Source organism: Ctenocephalides felis, unplaced genomic scaffold, assembly GCF_003426905.1.
Source record: "Ctenocephalides felis isolate EL2017-DRISC unplaced genomic scaffold, ASM342690v1 CF-g0.4_SCAFFOLD_01886, whole genome shotgun sequence".
Taxonomy (NCBI): Eukaryota; Metazoa; Arthropoda; class Insecta; order Siphonaptera; family Pulicidae; genus Ctenocephalides; species Ctenocephalides felis.
The window spans coordinates 160,644,778-160,654,843 of NW_020538040.1; positions in this window are offsets into that span (position 1 = coordinate 160,644,778).

The window sequence follows — 10,066 nt, forward strand, 5'->3', positions numbered from 1 at the left end:
TAAGATGAACCTAATTCCAAAATTTAATGCAAATCGGCGCATGGTATAAACATTCAGACCAAAAACGCTCCATTGACTGGAGTATACAGGTTAATCCGGGACAACATTCAACATGGACTGCAAAACCAGATAGATTCGGCAAGAAGAAAATGTGTGTTTGGTGGGGCCACAATTGCGTAGTTTATTATGAGTTATTGAAACCTGGCAAAATCGCTAATACTTATCGCTACCGGCAACAAATGATCAATTTGAATCATATATTAATAAAAACACTACCAGAATTAGAAAGAAAACAGAACAACGTAATTTTGCTCCATGTCAATGCAAGAATGAAAAAAGAAATCAAGCCTCGATATTCAAAAATGTTGTAATATGGCAATTATACTGCCCTTATAATATCAGTTATCATATAATATTTTTTTGTATTATGCGTCATTGTGTCAATGTTATTTTGCCTTAAGCTGAAAACTTTAACGAATAAAAAACAGTAACTGTAAAGTGCATGACATTTAATTTATTTATACTTCAAATTTTGAATTTCATAAAATTAACAGTTGGGCGGTCAGAATATAATTTATTCTTATTATTAATTTAGATAAAAATATTAATTATTATTATTAAATTAATTTGATTTGAGAACTGATGATTTGATATCGGCCACATATTCGCCATTTTCTTCAATGTTAACCGGTGCAAGAAGTTTTGACTGCAGTGAATTTGCAGTTGTTGCCAAATCTAATGTAGTATTATCGGGTTTTATAAACTGTTCTTCAAAAGTGTCACCTGGATGCTGCTGGGGGCTTAATTGTTCTTCAAAAGTGTCTTCTGAATGCTGCTGGGGGCTTAATTGTTCTACAAAAGTGTCACCTGGATGCTGCCGAGGGCTTAATTGTTCTACAAGAGTGTCATCTGGATGCTGCTGGGGGCTTAATTGTTCTACAAAAGTATCACCTGGATGCTGCTGGGGTTTTAATTGTTCTACAAAAGTGTCTACTGGATGCTGTTGGGGGCTGAATTGTTCTACAAATCGCTTTTCGGAGAAACGATTTCGAATATTCGACGATTCAACTAGTTTAGGTATAATAGTTGGTGTAGGTTTAGTAAAATTGATAATAGAATTTATAGTAGGTAATTTAGATTCTGTTGTGGATGTTAAAGCGAGAGGTGAGACAGTTAAGAACTTTACAGAGCTAATATGATTTTTAGTTTTTAAGCTCCTGCTCATTTGTGTAGTAGTAGGCTCCGTCAAAGTTTGCAATAGTGCACTTATAGATGCGCTTTTCGCAGCCTGACTAAGTCTCATTTCATGTCCAAGCATGTGAAGCAGCAATTCCATATGTTTGTATAAAAAGTCATGAACTTCATTAGCATGAACTTTTTCATGTCGGGTTAAAATGTCGTACTCAGCAATAAGCTTTTTCACAATAGAAACTTTCTTTTGCAATGTTTCCGATGCACCGTCATCCTCAAAGTTAACGCCATTAGGAAATAAGAATGGAGATTGAGTCGATGGTATTTGTAAATTTGGATGCTTCAATGGTGGTAACGGCATTCCGCCTTCTTCTAAATAATTCGCCGACGCTTCCAATACATCATCTTGATGCATTAACCATTCCATAAATTTAGTCAAATCAGCACGAGGTGTCATGCAAGTTCGAAGGCGTACTTGTTCCTCAACTACGTGATTTAAGACTGTCATTACTTGTTTGAGCATAACATCCATTTTTCTTAAATCCGCTATATTTTCAGCAGCGGGTGAAATTGGGTCACCCATATGCATTCTTCCGTAAAGTAGACGTTTATGGAATCCTGGGGATAAATATCTTTTCATAGCCCTATTAGTATGAATATAATTCATAACGGACAACATAACTCTTTGAGGTAGTTGACTCTGCAGTAAATGTTTAATTTCATTATCTTCTTTTATAGCTGTAGTCCCTTTTTTTGAGAGCAAGGCTCCTGGTTCCAATGTTAATATGTCTTCTATAGCGCATGTTACGTTGGGTTCCATGTCAGATTCTGCTAGGATATTTTCAAGTTCTGTTCTGTTGAACCTTCTCTTATCGTTTGAACCTCGACTTCTTACATGAAGTCGTTTGCTGTTAGACGCATTTGATAGATCAGAACCTCCGTCATCTTCATAATGTAATTCATCATATTCTTCAGGTTCAATTTCATTCTGATTCTGCGAAGGCTTTTTGGTAGTTTTAACTGTATGTACTACTAGTGGCTCCATAGTGGAAACCATAATACTCTCGAGTGATTGTTGGTCAATTTTTGGTTTTTTTAAATGAGTATTCCGGCTCGCTTTATCGTCATCACCTAATTTCATATTCACATTTTGATAATCATAAGTAGGCATATCGTTATAAACAGATTTTAACGCTCGCAATTGAAAAGGTTCTTCTATTGAATATTGGGTACTATTCTCTCCATTCTCTAGTTTGATTTTCTCTTCATAATCACATACAGTTTGTGCTTTTGTATGACTACCTTTGTGATCCATTAAACGAAATTTATTATTGCGATCTAAATTCTGTTTCCCAATATTGGAGTATTTTATTTTGTTTTGGATGATTTCATCGTTTTTATCAGAATTATCTGCTTTTTTGCGATTGCATCCATGAAATAGATCTTTACTGAAAATACCATTAATAACGTGGTCGCTACTGCTTTCAAAATTTTCGTCGTTATCAGAAGTAGTGCTATCTGAATTTATGCTATGTGAATTTTTAGGCCCACTTAATATCGTTATCATATTATGATAATTTTCCTTATGCGGCTCATCATCGTTTTTTCTATTCTTTGGCATTTTATGGATTTGACCTTCTTCTTTATCCATTAAACGAAATTTATTATTGCGACTTAAATTCTGTTTCCCAATATTGGAGTCTTTTATTTCGTTTTGGATGATTACATCTTTATCGATTTTGTCGTATGTATTAAAATTATCTGTTCCTTTATGATTGCGATCATTAACTATGTCTTTATTTACAATATTTTTAATAATGTGATCGCTGCTACTTTTAGCTTTATCAAGAGTATAGCTATCTGAATTTTTGTTATGTTCATCTTTAGCCCAGACATGATCTTCATCATCTTGTTTGATATCAAAAACAGTTTCATTATCACTATCATCTTTTATATAATCATCTATTTGTTGAGTTTTATGTTTGTTATTTTTATCACTCAAGCCTTTAAATCTGTTGTCAAAATAAGCATGTGGCAAACGATCTGATACATTTGCATTTGCAGTAATTCTTTCACGATGTTTGTAGGCCATACTTTTATCATCCGTATCATCGTATATATCGTTTTTAAAATCTCTATTGCTACCTTTTCTATTATTAACATCATAATTGATTTTTGCATGATTATTACTGACATCATTTTCTTCTTTGCTCTTGTTATGAATTCTATTTAATATATCATGAGTTCTTACATTGGCAAAATTATAAATCGATGTACCTTTGATGCTTACGTCATTATTGGAAACATCTGATGGATTGTTTACGATACCACTGAATTCAGCAGTCTCTTCATCAAAAGTTCCATTAACTTTATCTTCAGAGTTTATGTTCGACATTTCAATATTAGCGTTCATATTATAAATATTATTATTACCAATGCTATTTTGTTCATCAGTTTTGATATCGTTTATGTCGAAAACAGTTCTATCATCGAGGTCATTAGATACTTTCACGATCTCCATATTTTCATCTTCACCGCTTATTTCATCAAAATTCATATTAGAAATATTATTGTTATTAATGCTATTTTGTTTATTAGTGTCAATATTGTTTAGGATGACAACAACTCCATTATCAAAATCGCCAGGATCTTTTACGGACTTAGTGTGTTTACGTTTATGCCTAATTTTAAGAGCATTCCTGTCATTGTTTTCTTGTCTTTCAAAGTCAGCAGTCAATTCAATTACTCTTTTTTTAAATTTTTCCAAATCAGGGAATTTTTCAAAATATTTATTCTTATTTGGAATGTGCAAATATTTTTCACTTCCACCATAAGCATCCAGATCATTCTCAGAAGTGTAATCAATATCAAGTTTATGATCATCAATAATACTGACTTCATCATTCTCATTGTTATTAAATTTACAATTTTTATTGTCTTCAATATTAAGATTATAGTCTTCACTACTAGCTTTATGATCGCTGGCTTCATCATCTTCTTTGTTAGAAACTTTATAATTATTATTGTCTTCAATATTGAGTTTCTGATCATAATTACTAAAATCTTTATACATATCTGTGGGTAGAGGAGATTCGTATCCCTTCGAAAACAATTTAGCGCTGATTTTCAATTTTATTTCATTTTCAGGATTCAAACTTCTTTTAACCATATTTTTTTGATTATCTACGTCATATTTACTTATATGGGTTCTGGTATTGGCATCGAATCCAAAGGAATGAGAATAGTCAAATTTCGGTGTGACAATTTCTGGCTCTATCGGCTCAACAGATCTTGGCACTTCTTTCAAAGATTTCTGACCGACCACGTCGCCATGGTGTGTATTATAAAAATCATAATTTTCACCATCATCATAAAATACGCGATCCCACGGATCTTCCTTATATTTCGATTGGTCATTTTTATTTGGATCTTCACTTTCAAACAATTCATCCGGAAAATGTGGCGTGCTTAGGTCGTTGGGGTCAACAGAACGCTTAAAAATTCTATCAATATTTATAAGAAATTGGTCGACATCTTTACTAACATATTCTCGGTCTATTCGTTCTTTTTCTTCGAGTGCTTGACGTCTTATTCTTTCTTCGTCTGCATCCATGTTTATCTCGCTTTCGGTAGATTCAGGCCAATCTCGCAACACATCAGGAATTGGGAAATCATCAGGAACCCACGCAGGATTGATGGCCTTAGCCTTTTTACGTATCCATTTAAAGGTATCTAATTCATCTCTTATGTGTTGTATGAAAAGCTTCAGTTGTGGGCTATCATTCGGCTAGGATTGATATTATATTTATATTTATTTTAAATAAATTACGAATTAATTATTATTATTTAGTTATAATAAAACATAATGGATAGCATTATAGATAGAAATCTAGTTACTTGATTGTTAATTAAATATTTAAAGTTTCTATTTCAACTGTAAAACGGTATCTGCACGCCTCCGAGGCGTATATGCAGACATGAATGAATGTCTTGAATGAATTTAATATTGAAGACTAAAATTATATGGCATTTCCAAAGTGATGGTACTTTTGTTATGGAAATTTTGAAAAAACAAAAAGACTGTTTGTTACCAGAGTTTTATATTTTCTTAAATAACCTTCCATTTGTTGCCTAGGAAGCGTATAGATACCATTACCGCTCTAAAATGCGCAATACCGTTCTAGGGTAAAAATTAGTCAGATTACAATAGTAATTTTCCATTACAAAATTCATCAAAAGTAATAGAACATTATTTATATAACAATGTAATTGAATAAAGCTAGTTATGTTTAACATTTGGCAAAATTTAACTCACCTTATCAAAAAAATCTTCATTGATGAAATATCCGTAGGGTAAAGTTAGGAAATTATTGAATAATAAAAATACTAATAAAAAATGAGCCATTTGGCAATTCTGAAAAAAAACAATAATTTATTTTATTACGATAGTAATTTCTTTAACAAAAAATTAGTAAAAATGCACAAGTAAAATAAATAAGCTTTAGACTAGTTGCTGATAACCGTTAAAAACTATTAAATAAAATGCATTTTTAAAATACAAATTAAGACAAAATGTGTTTAATAAATTAAATTCAATTCAATTTAAAGTTTGTTTAAATATAGGATTTGGTAATAGCATAGAGTAGTTTTTGTTAAAAAGCATACATTTTATTATTGAAATCTGCAGTTAAAATGTTATCTAAATAGTTAAATCTCTTTCTTCAAGAAAAAAGAATATTATTTATACATTTTTGGAAGTTCGCACCACTTTCCTTAAGGTAAAATGCTTATTTTATATTGCCATAGCATAGAAATATTCCACACATCTTAATATTTAAAAATATACATGTGTATATAAGAATATATATATATATATATATATATATATAAGAATATACATATGTATTTTGTTTTTCTCAAAAATTGCAATTTATATCTAATGATTACTAATTTATACGTCAATATAAAAAATACTTTCACTCCACTATGACGAGTATGCTCGCCAATTATAATTAATGCAAAAAAGCTAACAAAACTAATAACCATTTTATTTTATAACCAAAAAACGTAAACAATTTTTGACTAGAAATAATTTATTAAAAACTAAGTTATTAAGAATAGAAACTTACTAGAGAACATCAGTCCGTGAAAGCAACGATTATTATTATGTTATATAAAAATAGAACTTTAAAAATATAAAAATATAATTAAGAAATTTGTATCAGAAATAAACTATGTATTACATATTGATTGTTATTTAGCACTCTTTTGTTTTACTGCTGTGATACCAATGCATTGACAGATGGCGCGCAATAAATTTTTAAATCATATTTTGTAATATGTATTTATGTGATAAAAAGAATGATTTGCAAAAGACTTTTTCTTCATATATATATATATATATATATATATATATATATACACTAGATGGCCCGACCAATTAGTTAAAAATTATTATGGTTTTACAATACAGTCTATACCGAAATGTATATACATGATCTTAAATGTACAACTGCTTTAAATAAAATGATGAGTCTCAGATACCACACTTAACTCTTTAATTATACTGTGAAATTCAAATCAGCCACGTAAAACCATCAAACAAAGAAATATTGAAATATATTCAATAAAATAGTATATTAGAAATATACACTACAATTTATTGAACAAATTTATTTCCAATAGCTCAAATTATTTTAATGCCAAGGGTTACCAATGTTTTTAGTCATACTTGTAGATGTAGATGTATAAATAAATATTTTTTTATTTATTCGCGACTAAAACATCAATTTTCCAAATTTATCATACAAAAATTCATCGTTTGCATTTGTGATTTATAGCATAAAATGAACGTATTAGAAATTGCAGTCTTTTAAACAGTATAAAGAATTCAGAAAGAATTAATATATAGTATCCGCGGTAAAGGTACAATCACCTTGGATTTTTTCACTCAAAATAATTGTTTCAATAATGTTGCTCATAATTTTTATAATCTCGTACTATGTATTAATTGTTTACAGTAATAATAATATCTAAATTACATTTTTTAATATTTGCATGATATTTTGGAATTTCTTGAACCAAGTGAATTCTACATGAAATACGATTAATTTCAATTTTGGTGGTACTGAAACTCATAAAACTAATTGAATTAAATTAAAAAAACAGATCTTTATCAGTACACACTTTATAGCTTATTTTGAGCATTATGAAACCCCACGGAATATATAAAATGTAACACCTCGCCGCTAGATGGCTTCAAATACAACAATTAAAAAACATGAATTTCTTTTCAAAAATTTATTTTAAATCCATACGTTTCGGCTATAATCCTAGCCTTCATTCAGTGGAACTAAAAAAAAATTAAAAACTAAAACAATTGAATTGGAGTGAAAAGAAAAAAATAAAATAGTAATTAGTACTTACAATTAATTGATCTTAGTGTAAATTGGAAATTTTAATAATCCATAGTATTAGGATATGGTAATGCACTACACTATGCATTATAAACATTAACTTGAAATTACACAATATTTTCACAAAATACTGATTTGAAAAATCACAAATGAATAGTGTTTATTCGTAGACTGGTTGAAGATGTAATGGAGAAAGTCATTTTTTAAAAAATATTTTTACCAAGATTCTGCACATGTGTGGAACGAATTGTAAAACCTTTGCGCGAACGCTTTTTTGTTTTGTAAGAAATTTGGAAATGTTATCTAAATAGAAGAGATTTGTGTCGCACAGCGTGTTGAGTTCATTCCGTTTATTTATTCTATTGTTATAAATAGTTAAAAAGATCCCTCTATAATTCTTCGTTTAATAAATTTTTGTTCAAATTGTAGTATAGTTTGATTAGAAAAGTCCATATTGTGTTTTAAAGTGTATATATGGTCTGCAAGAACAGTTTTGAATTGTTTGGGGTTTTTTGAATTGTTTTTATGTTGTTGTAACCGTTTATTGAGGTTCTGGTTAGTTTCTCCTATGTAATTAAATTGCAGTCTAAAATTTATTTGATAGACGAGATTTCTGAGTCGTTCGATATTAAATGGGGTTTTTGTTTTTGTAAAAATAGTGCTAGTAGTTGTACTAAAATTGGTTACAAGTCGAAGTCCAGATTTATAAAAAAGTTTTTTCCAAGAACATACAATTCTTTAATGTATGGTAAACATTACACCAGAATGAGTTTCTGAGTCAGGTAAATCGTTAGTACTGTGCAAATGTCCATTTTATTCAAAGGTACGTTCGTCTGTTACTAGTTACGGAATTTATAAGTTTTAGGGGGTAAGAGTTATCTGTTAAAATTTTTGTAATTAATTTGATGTTGTTGTCCCAAAATGTTTTGTCCGATAGAAGTATTGCGTGTTCGTTAGATTTATTATAGTACCTATTTTCATTTTGAGTGGATGATAAGAAAAGTAATTAAGGTAGCGTCCGGAATTAGTTGGTTTTTGATACCAATTTGTTATTAGTTTGTTATCTGTAGTACGTATAAGTTTTATGTCTAAGAACTTATCGAGTTCATTGTCTCCAATTCCACTGTAAATTTTAGTTTTTTATGACGTTATTAAATTGATCAATTATCATAGTGACATCATCACTAGGGATACAAGTATAATGTCATCTACATAACGGTAATAAAAAATATGTTTATTGTAATTTTTAAAAATTGTATTTTCAAGGAGTTGTAAGGATATTTCTGCTAGAGATGGACTTGCTGGGGACCCCATTGGCGCCCCCAAAATTTGATAATAGAAAGAGCCATTGATTCAAAATAAGTGTTAGAGACAATGAACTTGACAGTTTCCCTGAACCAGTGTAAAGATAAGGAAGTCAACGGGGAAATTTCATTCCATCGGATTGTTATTGCGTCTAAAATAAGGTCTTTGAAATTACACAATATTTTCACAAAATACTGATTTGAAAAAATCACAAATGAATAGTGTGTTATTCGTAGACTGGTTTGAAGATGTAATGAGAAAAGTCATTTTTTAAAAAAATATTTTTACCAAGATTCTGCACATGTGTGGAACGAATTGTAAAACCTTTGCGCGAACGCTTTTATTGTTTGTAAGAAATTTGGAAATGTTATCTAATAGAAGAGATTTGTGTCGCACAGCGTGTTGAGTTCATTCCGTTTATTTATTGTCTTATTGTTATAAATAGTTAAAAAAGATCCCTCTATAATTCTTCGTTTAAATAAATTTTGTTCAAATTGTAGTATAGTCGGATTAGAAAAGTCCATATTGTGTTTTAAAGTGTATATATGTCTGCAAGAACAGTTTTGAATTGTTTGGGGTTTTTTGAATTGTTTTTATGTTGTTGTAACCGTTTATTCAAGTTCTGGCTAGTAGTTGTACTAAAATTCTTATGAACTCGTTACTGACTTAAAACACAAGATAAATTATATACCAGACAACTACAAACTAATTAGCTTAGACGTAGTCTCACTTTTTACTAATGTACCCCTAGACCTTATTTTAGACGCAATAACAATCCGATGGAATGAAATTTCCCCGTTGACTTCCTTATCTTTACACTGGTTCAGGGAAACTGTCAAGTTCATTGTTTCTAACACTTATTTTGAATTCAATGGCTCTTTCTATTATCAAATTTTGGGGCGCCAATGGGGTCCCCAGCAAGTCCATCTCTAGCAGAAATATCCTTACAACTCCTTGAAAATACAATTTTTAAAAATTACAATAAACATATTTTTTATTACCGTTATGTAGATGACATTATCACTTGTATCCCTAGTGATGATGTCACTATGATAATTGATCAATTTAATAACGTCAATAAAAAACTAAAATTTACAGTGGAATTGGAGACAATGAACTCGATAAGTTTCTTAGACATAAAACTTATACGTACT